Source organism: Nerophis lumbriciformis, linkage group LG07 (assembly GCF_033978685.3).
Source record: "Nerophis lumbriciformis linkage group LG07, RoL_Nlum_v2.1, whole genome shotgun sequence".
Classification (NCBI taxonomy): Eukaryota; Metazoa; Chordata; class Actinopteri; order Syngnathiformes; family Syngnathidae; genus Nerophis; species Nerophis lumbriciformis.
Window position 1 is genome coordinate 38,535,001 of NC_084554.2, and position 13,716 is coordinate 38,548,716.

Sequence of the window (13,716 nt, forward strand, 5' to 3'; positions counted from 1 at the left end):
GGTTGTGCTTAACATAAGTCATGAAAAAGCTTGGTAATGTAGCATAAAAGCTAAGTTAGCTTTGTCACAAGTTAGATCGAGCGCTAGTTACAACTTTGAAGCCCTCCATTTGAAGAGCTTTCTTGGCATGAAAACATTTTTACCATAGATTAAAAGCTAGCTTCTCAAAAGCTTGCTTTGTTAGCGTTATAGCTAAGTTAGCCTCTTTGCTCTTCATACAAGCCATCAAAACATTTTGCAACATAGCTTAAAATCCAACGTAGCTTTGTCACAAGCTAATTATTAAGCTAGTTCCTCTAAAAGCTAAAAGACAGTTTTATAAAGCGAGGCTATAATTCACACTTTATCCTCGTCATGTAAAACCCTCCCAACGTAGCATTAGAGCTAACTCTAAGCACCAAAAGAAGCTAACAAATGCTGTCTTTGTATTGTCTGTTTAAAAATGTGAGCGTAGGCGGGGGGGGGGTCATAAACATCGTCACGTGGGAGCCGGCTAACCTACGGCGTGTTCTGGTTGTTTTCATTAACGGTGGCATCTGACCCTCTGGTACAACTCCTGACCTCTCACCTTTGTGATAACAACTGACAGGAACACGAGAGCTATTTTTGTCGACACCTAACTCGCGACGTGGGTGTAAATTCTTTTTCTCAGTACACGGGGAGCAGCGCTTGTTTGAAAGGGCACACAGTTCTTCAATATAACAATCGTGTTGTAGCACAAATGCTACATACACTATATTGCCAAAAGTATTTGGCCACCTGCCTTGACTCACATATGAACTTGAAGTGCCATCATGTCGGTCCACCTTTTGCAGATATTACAGCTTCAACTCTTCTGGGAAGGCTGTCCACAAGGTTGCAGAGTGTGTTTATAGGAATTTTCCACCATTCTTCCAAAAGCGCATTGGTGAGGTCACACACTGATTTTGGTCGAGAAGACCTGGCTCTCAGTCTCCGTTCTAATTCATCCCAAAGGTGTTCTATCGGGTTCAGGTAAGGACTCTGTGCAGGCCAGTCAAGTTCATCCACACCAGACTCTGTCATCCATGTCTTTATAGACCTTGCTTTGTGCACTGGTGCACAGTCATGTTGGAAGACAAAGGGGCCCGCTCCAAACTGTTCCCACAAGGTTGGGAGCATGGAATTGTCCAAAATATTTTGGTATCTTCGAGCATTCAAAGTTCCTTTCACTGGAACTAAGGGGCCAAGCCCAACTCCTGAAAAACAACCCCACACCATAATTCCTCCTCCCCCAAATTTCACACTCGGCGCAATGCAGTCCGAAATGTAGCGTTCTCCTGGCAACCTCCAAATCCAGACTCGTCCATCAGATTGCCAGATGGAAAAGCGTGATTCATCACTCGAGAGAACGCGTCTCCACTGCTCTAGAGTCCAGTGGTGCTTTACACCGACGCTACGCATTGGACTTGGTGATGTATGGCCTAGACAAACTTGCCAACCTTGAGACCTCCAAATTTGGGAGATTTTGGGGGGGTTTAGGTGGGCGGGTTCGGGGCGGGGTCAAGGGGGGAGGAGTATATTTATAACTAGAATTCACTGAAAGTCAAGCATATATATATATATATATATATATATATATATATATATATATATATATATATATATATATATATATATATATATGTAAATGTAAATAAAATAAATACTTGACTTTCAGTGAATTTTAGCTATATATATATATATATATATATATATATATATATATATATATATATATATATATATATATATATATACATGTATTTTATTATAGATGTATACATATAAATAAAATAAATACTTGAATTTCTTGCAGGGAAACAACACTCCTCTCTACTCATTGTTGTATTTGAAAGTGCAATGCTTTGCAGCCAGTAGCACAGCCTTTGAAGGAGCATAGGTATGGGCAGTGTAATTTCCTGGGTTGGAGTCAATAACCAGGCGAGGTGACCAAGTTACGTCTCTTTACTTCATACTTCAGAACCGACTCCCACACTTGCCGTCAGGGTGGGCAATACAATGTAAACCGTTGGCCAACCAAAAAGTAACCACAGAACACTAGTACTTTTTGGTTGGCCAAGCGGACGTGACGACAGGCTGTCCTCACTCAGGTACACACGGACCTGGAGGGGGCGTGCCTTAAGTCCGGCTGGAAATCGGGAGAATGGTTATCCCGGTAGATTTTCGGGAGAGGCACTGAAATTCGGGAGTCTCACGGAAAATTCGGGAGGGTTGGCAAGTATGGGCTTTGATGCAGCTGCTCGGCCATGGAACCTCATCCCGTGAAGCTCTCTGCGTACTGTACGTGGGCTAATTGGAAGGTCACATGAAGTTTGGAGCTCTGTAGCAACTGACTGTGCAGAAAGTCTTTGCAATATGCGCTTCAGCATCCGCTGACCCCTCTCTGTCAGCTTACGTGGCCTACCACTTGGTGGCTGAGTTGCTGTTGTTCCCAAACTCTTCACTTTTCTTATAATAAAGTTGACTTTGGAATATTTAGGAGCGAGGAAATTTCACGACTGGATATGTTGCACAGGTGGCATCCTATGACAGTTCCACGCTGGCAATCACTGAGAGCGGCCCATTCTTTCACAAATGTTTGTAGAAACAGTCTCCATGCCTAAGTGCTTGATTTTATACACCTGTGGCCGGGCCAAGTGATTAGGACACCTGATTCTCATCATTTGGATGGCTGGCCAAATACTTTTGGCAATATAGCGTATTAGCAAACAATGGAGAAGTTTTACTTCCTGCGGTTAGCCAAGTGCCGCCATTTTAGTTGTTATCTTTGCGCTGAGTCATCAGAGCGTGGCGCAGCGATGCCAGCCAGACAACTGCTTTCACCTTAACAGTGGAGGTAAATCACTCCTTTAAAGAAAACAGAAAACAAAAAACAGTTAGCTTGAGCTAGCTTACACTTATATTTACAGGCAAAAACCCGAAATTGAGGGTGGGATTAATAATTATGATACAAGCATTGCAGCTAATGTTAGCCACAGCTATTAGCAATACTAACGATAACATTTATAGCTTGTTGCGAGTATCTAAACCCAAAAATGAAAATTAAGTGGACTTAATAGAGGCTTATTTGCCGTCATTAACGACATCGAATTGGCGCCTGTGCTTAAATTAGCATGCTAACAATTAGCACGCTTCTTTGGTTTTAAAAGAGCAGCAAAACTATATGCAAATGATCTTAAATGTGCAGAAATATGCTATGCAGCTAATTGCTAAGCTTATGTAGAAAAATAAGACCATATGTAAATGTACATAAATATTTTAGATAAGAATAAATAAATATATACTTTTAAACATAAACCATGGAGGTTCAAATGGCTTTTTAAATGTGCATGTTGCTAATTGCTAAGCTAATGCAGAAAAATAAAACTGTACAAAATGTAAATTTATATTTTTTTTTTTACAAAACCATAGAGGTCGGAAAGGCTTTTTTTGTTTTATTTTTTCTAAATGGCTGTGATGATAATGTCAATGAGGGATTTGTAATCACTGCTGTGTTGGAATTCTTATTAATATCGATACTGTTGTGGATATTATTCATTTTTGTTTGACTACTTTTGGATTGTTTTGTGTCATGTTTGTGTGTCCTCTCAATTACTCTGTTGGTATTTTGAATGTTGCTGGTTTTGGAATTGGAATTGTATTATTGTGGTATTATTTTGTATTATTTTGTTGGATTGATAAATAAAAAGAAAAAGGAAAAAGAAAAGCTTTACTGCTCTGCAAATGTAGACAAAAATGGTTCTACATTTTCAAATAATAATGAATAAATATTAAAAGAAAAGGTCTAAAAAGATATGTGAAAAAGCCTAAACCATAGAGGTCCGAATGGCTTTTTAAATGTGCAAAAAGACATACAGGTAATTGCTAAGCTAATGTAGAAAAATATAATTATAAAAATGTTTTTAAAATGTTTAAAAAAAATTATAATACATGTTAAAAAAAAATACAAATTGAATCCAAGCAATGACAATGTTGACCTCTTTTTTATTTTAAAAAAGTGTGACTAAAACCCATTTAACTAAAAAATATTGACACTCCATGCTGTAATTATACAAGACGTAATGAAATCAAACAATTATAATTGAAACAATAATAATTGAAAATGAATACTACAACATCAAACCACAAAAAATGCACAACATTTAATCTGATTGTGAAGTTTTTCATATTTGTTACCCGCAAATATTCTAAATTGCGACTGACTTTTAATTGCCTTCTTTTGCACCATGTCAATATAATCCATATGATTGAAATGTATTACTATTATATTGTTATTCAACTGAACATTATCACCGGTATTATTGTTTAATGAGTTGACAAGTGTAGTTAATTTCGCTTACAGTCATGTTATCACATTGACGCTGCATTTTTGTGTGTGTTGTTAATCTGTTGTGACAGCTGGATGACCTCGCTGTGGCACGTCATGTTACACACACACACACACAGACTTTTTTTTTCTTTTTTTTCTTCCTTCGACAGTCCACAAACAAGGTCAAAACATTATTGCTACACTGGCCGGACACACATGACTAATGTTTGCATGGATTTTATTGACGCACACACACGTACACACACACACACACACACACACACACACAGTGGGCTTTCGGGCATCTTGTTGCATCATCCAGTCATGCAATGAAGAGGACAATAGATGGACCCTGTATATATATGTGTGTGTGTGTGTGCATGTGTGTGTGTGTGTGTGTGTGTGTGTGTGTGTGTGATACATTACACTGTGTCTGATTATCGCACTCTGAAATCCCACAAAAGGCCTTGTGTGACTTTATGACTTATTTACGTTCAAATTTTCCTGAAATATTTCATATTTGTCGCCAGCTTTGTTAGTTGAAAGTCGTGTGCTAAGAAACGTCAGTTGATGTCAAAGACAATCGCCGCATATCACGACAATCCTGTTCCTTACTTTCACACCATTGTGTTGGTGTGTGAGATAAAGTATGGAAAGACGTGTTTGAGTGCCTATCTGTCCTGCATGTGCTCAATCTCACTGTCATCAGTTCACCTGTGTCTCCACATAGCACAGACGACAGCGTTTTACACTTCCTGCTGATTTCTGTGTCCAGCAATCCATGATTTGTATTAGCCGGTTTTGATTTATTGTGTGCCTTAAAATCATTCTCTTCCTTAAAGTTTTCCACCTGTATTAAATAACGTCCACCTGTGTCGAACCAATTAGCCATTCATGTCTTCTACCTGTGTCCAATTTACTAACCAGTTATCTACTTGTCTTTCACCTGTGTTCCACATTTTAGCTTCTTGTCTGTCCTCTACTCCCCTTCTGTGTCCAAACAATCAGTTTGTCACTTGTCTTCCACCTGTGTCCAAAAAAACAGTTCTGGACTTATCTTCCACCTATGTCCAAACAACCAGTTCTTGACTTGTCTTCCACCTGTGTCTAAACATCCAGTTCTTGACTTGTCTTCCACCTATGTCCAAACAACCAGTTCTTGACTTATCTTCCACCTGTGTCCAAAAAAACAGTTCTGGACTTGTCTTCCACCTACGTCCAAACAACCAGTTCTTGACTTGTCTTCCACCTGTGTCTAAACATCCAGTTCTTGACTTGTCTTCCACCTACGTCCAAACAACCAGTTCTTGACTTGTCTTCCACCTGTGTCTAAACATCCAGTTCTTGACTTGTCTTCTACCTATGTCCAAACAACCAGTTCGTGACTTGTCTTCCACCTGCGTCCAAACAACCAGTTATTGGCTTGTCTTCCACCCGTGTCCAACATTGTTGCCCCTGTTGTGTCCTTCTGTCTTCCACCTGTGTCCGATTTATTACACAGTTATCTACTTGTCTTCCACCTGTGTCCAACATTGTCGCGCCATTTGTGTAATTCTGTCTCCAAACTGTGTCCAACGAACCACTTACCGGTATATACTTGTCTTCCACCTGTGTGTTACATTTTAGCTCATTTTCTCTCCTCATATTCCTCGTCTGTGTCCAACCAATCAGTTATTTACATGTCTCCCACTTGTGTACTACATTTAGGCCTTTTTGCCCATATTTCTCCACCTGTGTCCAACCAATAAGTGTGTCACTTGTCTTCCACCTTTCTACATTTTAGCTCATTCTTGGTCTGTCCTTATATTCCCCACCTGTGTCCAAACAACCAGTTCTAGACTTATCTTCTACTTGTGTCCAACATTTTAGCCCCTTTTGTGGCCTAGTGTCTCCCACCTGTGTCCAACCAATCAGTTATTTCCATGTCTTCCACACTTCTCCTACATTTTAGCTTCTTGTCTGTCCTCATATTCCCTGCCTGTGTCCAACCAACCAGCTCTTGAATTGTCTTCCACCTGTGTAAAACATTTTAGCCCCTGTTTGCCCTTATTTCTCCACCTGTATCCAACCAACCAGTTTTTGACTTGTCTTGCACATGTCCAACATTGTAACTTTGGTTGTGTCCTTCTGTCTTCTACCTGTGTCCAATTTACTTACCAGTTATTTACTAGTCTTCCACCTGTGTCCAATTTACTAACCAGTTATCTACTAGTCTTCCACCTGTGTCCTTCATCTTAGCTCCTTGTCTTTCCTCATATTCCCCACCTGTGTCCAAACATCCAGTTCCTTACTTGTCTTCTACCTGTGTCCAAACAACCAGTTCTTGACTTGTCTTCCACCTGTGTGCAAACAATCAGTAATTTACATGACTTCCACACGTGTCTTACATTTTAGCTTCTTGTCTGTCCTCATATTCCCTGCATGTTTCCAACCAACTAGTTCTTGACTTGTCTTCCACCTGTGCCCAACGTTTTAGCCCCTTTTTGCCCTTATGTATCCACCTGTGTCCAACCAACCAGTGTTTGACTTGTCTTGAACGTGTCCAACGTTGTAGCTTTGTTTATGTCCTTTTCTCTTCTACCCGTGTGCAATTTACTAACCAGTTATCTACTAGTCTTCCACCTGTGTCCTACATTTTAGCTCCTTGTTTTCCCCATATTCCCCACCTGTGTCCAAACAACCAGTTCTTGACTTGTCTTCCACCTATGTCCAAACAGCCAGTTTTTGATTTGTCTTCCACCTGTGTCTAAACAACCAGTTCTTGACTTGTTTTCCACCTCTGTCTAAACAACCAGTTCTTCACTTGTCTTCCACCTGTGTCCAAACAACCAGTTTTTGACTTGTCTTGGACTGTGTCCAAACAACCAGTTCTTGACTTGTCTTCCACCTGTGTCTAAACATCCAGTTCTTGACTTGTCTTCCACCTATGACCAAACAACCAGTTCTTGACTTGTCTTTCACCTATGTCCAAACAGCCAGTTTTTGACTTGTCTTCCACCTGTGTCTAAACAACCAGATCTTGACAAATAACCAGTTCTTGACTTGTTTTCCACCTCTGTCTAAACAACCAGTTCTTGACTTGTCTTCCACCTGTGTCTAAACATCCAGTTCTTGACTTGTCTTCCACCTATGACCAAACAACCAGTTCTTGACTTGTCTTTCACCTATGTCCAAACAGCCAGTTTTTGACTTGTCTTCCACCTGTGTCTAAACAACCAGATCTTGACAAATAACCAGTTCTTGACTTGTTTTCCACCTCTGTCTAAACAACCAGTTCTTCACTTGTCTTCCACCTGTGTCCAAACAACCAGTTTTTGACTTGTATTTCTCCTGTGTCCAACAGTTTAGCCCCTTTGTGGCCTAGTGTCTCCAACCTGTGTCCAACCAACCAGTTTTTGACTTGTCAACTACCTGTGTCCAAACAACCAGTTCTTGACTTGTCTTCCACCTGTGTCTAAACAACCAGTTCTTGACTTGTCTTCCACCTGTGTCCAAACAACCAGTTCTTGACTTGTCTTCCACCTGTGTCTAAACAACCAGTTCTTGACCTGTCTTCCACCTGCGTCCAAACAACCAGTTCTTGACTTGTATTTCTCCTGTGTCCAACAGTTTAGCCCCTTTGTGGCCTAGTGTCTCCAACCTGTGTCCAACCAACCAGTTTTTGACTTGTCAACTACCTGTGTCCGAACAACCAGTTCTTGACTTGTCTTCCACCTGTGTCAAAAACAACCAGTTCTTGACCTGTCTTCCACCTGCGTCCAAACAACCAGTTCTTGACATGTCTTCCACCTGTGTCTAAACAACCAGTTATTTACATGTCTTCCACACTTGTCCTACATTTTAGCTTCTTTTCTGTCCTCATATTCCCTGCTTTTGTCCAACGAACCAGTTTTTGACTTGTCTTTCACCTGTGTCCAAACAACCAGTTCTTGACTTGTCTCCCAGCTGTGTCTAAACAACCAGTTCTTGACTTGTCTGCCACCTGTGTCCAAAAAAACAGTTTTGACATGTCTTCCACCTGTGTCTAAACAACCAGTTCTGTACATGTCTTCCACACTTGTCCTACATTTTAGCTTCTTGTCTCTTCTCATATTCCCTGCCTGTGTCCAACCAACCAGCTCATAACTTGTATTCCACCTTTGTCCAAAAAAACAGTTCTGGAGTTGTCTTCCACCTACGTCCAAACAACCAGTTCTTGACTTGTCTTCCACCTGCGTCCAAACAACCAGTTCTTGACATTTCTTCCACCTGTGTCTAAACAACCAGTTATGTACATGTATTTCACAGTTGTCCTACATTTTAGCTTCTTGTCTCTTCTCATATTCCCTGCCTGTGTCCAACCAACCAGCTCTTGACTTGTCTTCCACCTGTGTCCAACATTTTAGCCCCTGTTTGCCCTCATGTCTCCACCTGTGTCCAACCAACCAGTTTTTGACTTGTCTTGCACGTGTCCAACATTGTAACTTTGTTTGTGTCCTCCTGTCTTCTACCTGTGTTCCATTTACTAACCGGTTATCTCCTAGTCTTTCACCTGTGTCCTACATTTTAGCTCCTTGTTTTTCCCCATATTCCCCACCTGTGTCCAAACAACCAGTTCTTGATTTGTCTTCCACCTATGTCTAAACAACCAGTTATTTACATGTCTTCCACACTTGTCCTACATTTTAGCTTCTTGTCTGTCCTCATATTTCCTGCCTTTGTCCAACCAACCAGCTCTTGACTTGTCTTCCATCTGTGTCTAAACAACCAGTTCTTGACTTCTCTTCTACATGTGTCCAAAGACTTGTCTTCCACCTGTGTCTAAACAACCAGTTCTTGACTTGTCTTCCATTTGTGTCCAAACAACCAGTTCTTGACTTGTCTTCCACCTGTGTCCAAACAGCTAGTTCTTGACTTGTCTTCCATCTGTGTCCAAACAACCAGTTCTTGACTTGTCTTCCACCTGTGTCCAAACAACCAGTTCTGGACTTGTCTTCCACATACGTCCAAACAACCAGTTCTTGACTTGTCTTCCACCTGTGTCCAACATTTTAGCCCTTTTTGTGGCCTAGCGTCTCCCACCTGTGTCCAACATTTTGGCCCCTTAAGTGACTTTATGTCTCCCACCTGTGTCTGACAATGAGCTTTCCGAGATAAATACCATAACAAAGCGAGCATCATTTATTTTCTTTGTTGAAGGAACATCTTGGCAGGTGTACATAATGTAATGTCTTATGGCCAGGGGCGCCGAAAAGGGGGGGTAAAGGAGACGGATTCTAGGGGCCCATGATGGAGGGGGCCCAGAGAGGCCCCTAATGATGATGAAATTATAATACAGAAAAAATAATGACACTGTGTTGGGGGCCCTGTAAAGATTCTTTTCATGGGGCCCAAAATCCCTAGCGGCGCCCCTGCTTATGGCTATGTCCCACATGACACTGTATTGGCAGCCATCGACAGTTTGGGTCATGTGACCAAGAGACGTACTTTATTGGGACCTATTGGAGACTCGGAAGGGGGAACCTCCAACACGGACCAGCCAGGGCCACAAGGGTCCTCGGTTAGTGTGTTCGTCTCAGGGGGGACACTTTGTTACATAAGCTTGGTAAGCAAGCGTCAACGCCTAGAGCTCCTATCTGTGTGAGCCCATTAGCCTGATAGTCAAGGAGCACGTCTGGGTGTGTCCATCACCTCAAAGGACCTCCATCTTGTCCTGCTCCATCCGATAAGAAGAAAGCGTCCATTCAGCGAGTCCAACACAACAATCGCATTCATTGACTTATTTCCTCCTCATTCAGTGCACCTGCGTCTTGTCGCCGTGCTCTTGTTGCTGGTCAGATAGCTTTACTCACGGGGGTCGAGTTTCGCACCGCTCACGTTACGACCTCGCACAGAACGCAGCTTGCCCGTGTGGTGCAGGCGTGCCTAATCAAGTGGCCTGTGAGTGGACATGGCAACATTGCGTGTCCGCAGGCGTCACAGACACTGCAAGATGGCGGCGGGAGATGATGTTGATGATGATGATGTAACCAGCTGTTATGTAAGCAGCCCAAAAAAAACTCAAATGTTTACAAAAGAGGAGGGGGTGCAGATTATCTCCATCCCACTCCTGAGGGACGCAAAGTGCGTGTTCCACCACAGAAGATATCTAACAAAAAAAAGTAAAAAGGCGATATTTCATTTGAAAACAAAAACTATGACGTATAGATTTGAAGGCAAAGCCATAGTAGAACTATACAACACTACTGATATAAAAATGGAAACACAGTAGTTGGAGTCTAACATGCAAAAAGTCAAAGAAGCTTATCAAAGTTTAAGGTTTTGAATCTGTTTTCTCAAAATACTTTATTTGGTGCTGTTTTGATGTTGTATTTCTGTCTTATTTTTCTTTTTTTATTATTGTTTTTGAAACCTTTTTTTTTTTTCCCTATCTTCTTTTTTTTTGGCTTAAAATACAAAAAACATTGTTGTTGTTGTTGTTTTAAAAAATATATTTTTTTAATTTAATAAAATAAGATTCAACTCAAAATACCAAAAGAAAACGATGTTACTTATTTGATCTTGTTTCTTGTCTTATTTGCTTTTTTCTTTTTTTTTTGTGGGTGGGGAATTCGTTTTTTGGGGTTTTTTTTAAACTATTTCTAGCTAATATTTCAAAATACCAAAAGAAAACAGATGTTCTTATTTGATCTTGTTTCTTGTCGTATTTTTTTTTCTTCCTTTTTTTGTGGATGGGAAATTTGTTTTTTCTTTTCAAAAACTCTTTCCAGATAATGTTTTTTTTCCCCTTGATTTATTTAAAATACAATTAAAAATCATTTAAATAATTTTAAGTGCTTGGTATTTTTTGGTTAAGTATATGTACATACTTTTGTTTTAATAAAGGATGAAAAAAGGCCTAAAATAAATCATGCTAGAATAATTTGTAAAAAAGAAAAAAAAAAAAAAAAGTATGTTCTTTTTTTTATCTTGAAATACAAAAACATTGTTGTTGTTTTAAAAAAAAAAAGTTTTTAATTTAATTAAAAATAAAAAATAAATCAACTCAAAATACCAAAAGAAAACAGATGTTAGTTATTTGATCTTGTTTCTTGTCTTCTTTTCTTTTCTTTTTTTTGTGAGTGGGCGATTAGTTTTTTCTTTTAAAAAACTCTTTCTAGCTACTGTTATTATTTTCCTTGATTTATTTAAAATAAAATAAAAAGTCATATAAATAATTTTAAGTGCTGAGTATTTTATAAAGGCACACATTTTATAAATAATGATAGAATGATATGTAAAAAAAATAAAAAAAATAATAATAATAATTTTTTATGTTCTTTTTTTATCTTGAAATACAAAAAACATTGTTGTTGTTTTTAAAAATCTATATTTTTTTATTTAATAAAAAAATAATTCAACTCATAATACCAAAAGAAAACAGATGTTACTTATTTGATCTTGTTTCTTGTCTTTCTTTTCTTTTTTTCTTTTTGTTGTGGGTGGGGAATGAGTTTTTGGGGGTTTTTAAAACTCTTTCTAGCTAATATTTTAATTTTCCTTGATTTATTTAAAATAAAATACAAAATCATATAAATAATGTTAAGTGCTTAGTATTTTTGGTTAAATATATGTATATATTTTTGTTTTAATAAAGGTTGAAAAAAAGATAAATAAAATAAATAATGATAGAATGATTAGTAAAAAAAAAAAAAAGGGAAATCAATTTTTTTTATTTTGTATTTTACTGAACATTTGAATGTTTTTAATCATATTTTCTTGTTTTTGGGTTGGTTGGTTTATTTGAACATATATACAGTTTCGAAATGATGCATCACATTTTTACATGTTCTTTACAGCATGCCTGAAAAGGGGTAGGATTTTATTTATTTATTTTTTGTCATAAAAAAATACAATCATGTGTGCTTACGGACTGTATCCCTGCTGACTGTATTGATCTATATTGATATAATGTAGAAACCAGAAATACTAATAACAGAAAGAAACAACCCTTTTGTGCGAATGAGTGTAAATGGGGGAGGGAGGTTTTTTGGGTTGGTGCACTAATTATAAATGTATCTTGTGTTTTTTATGTTGATTTAATTTAAAAAAAAACAATTTTTTATTTATTTATTTTTAATTTCTTGTGCTGCCCGGTACCAATCGATACCCGGTGGTTGGGGACCACTGATCTATTCCATCTTTTAATTCCACATACAGACAAGGTTTTAAGTGTTGTTCATGCATACATATGTTTTAAGTTAGATAATTCTCCAAGGTTATATTTCTCCCATTTTGTTGGGAAGAATTGTACATTCTAGGATAGCAGGTTATATTTAGCCTTGTACATAATTTTAGTAATTTTAGATTTCCAGTTAATTTTATCATATACTTTTACTTTTTCAATGTCTACTTTGTCTATTAGTATTTGTGTTTCCCTTCTACCGTTACCAAATAGCATTATTTTAGTTTTACTGAAATTTAAAGATAGTCTGTTTTTGTCAAACCATCTTTTTAATTTGTTCATTCCTTCTGTTATTATTTGTCTGAGTTTTTCTGTGTTCTCTCCTGAACGAAACACAGTTGTGTCGTCTGCAAATAATACTAACTTTAAGTCTTTTGTAACTTTACAAATATAAAGATTAAACAATTTTGGTCCGAGTACTGATCCCTGGGGTACGCCACAATATATTTTAAGCGCTGTGGACGAATGTTCACCTAACTTCACGTATTGCTTCCTGTTGGTTAAGTAGCTTTTTACCCAGTTCAGGACCAACCATGCCATATTGCTCTAATTTGTTAATTAAGATATTATGATTATTTGTGTCAAATGCTTTTGTTAGGTCCATAAACACTGCTGCTGCACACTGTTTACTATTTATTGCAATGGTACTTTCCTCCGTTATTTAAATTAATGCCATTGATGTTGTAATGTTGGCTCTGTATCCTTATTGGTTCTCTGCGAGTGTTCCACTTTTATTCATAAATTTATTTTTTCGGTGTGGTAAGTTACTTTTTTGTTAATTAATTTTTTTTTTGTACTCAAAAACAAGTAAAAACTTCTTATTTTTTAGGATGGTGAATTGTTTTAGTTTTTTTTTTTCAAACTATTTTAACTCGATTTTTCTTTCCATGTTATATTTTAACTTCAAAAAAGAATCTTATTTGCCATTGATGTTGAAATGTTGAGTCTGTATCCGTATTGGTTCTCTGCGAGTGTTCCACTTTTATTCATGAATTTATTTTTTGGAGGTGGTAAGTTAATTTTTTGTTAATTTCTTTTTTTTTGTACTCAAAAAAAACAAGAAAATACTTCTTATCTTATTTGTTGGGATGGTGAATTATTTTAGATTTTTTTTTTTTTAACAAATTTTAACCGGATTTTTCTTTCCATGTTTTATTTTAACTTCAAAAAAGAATCTTATTTG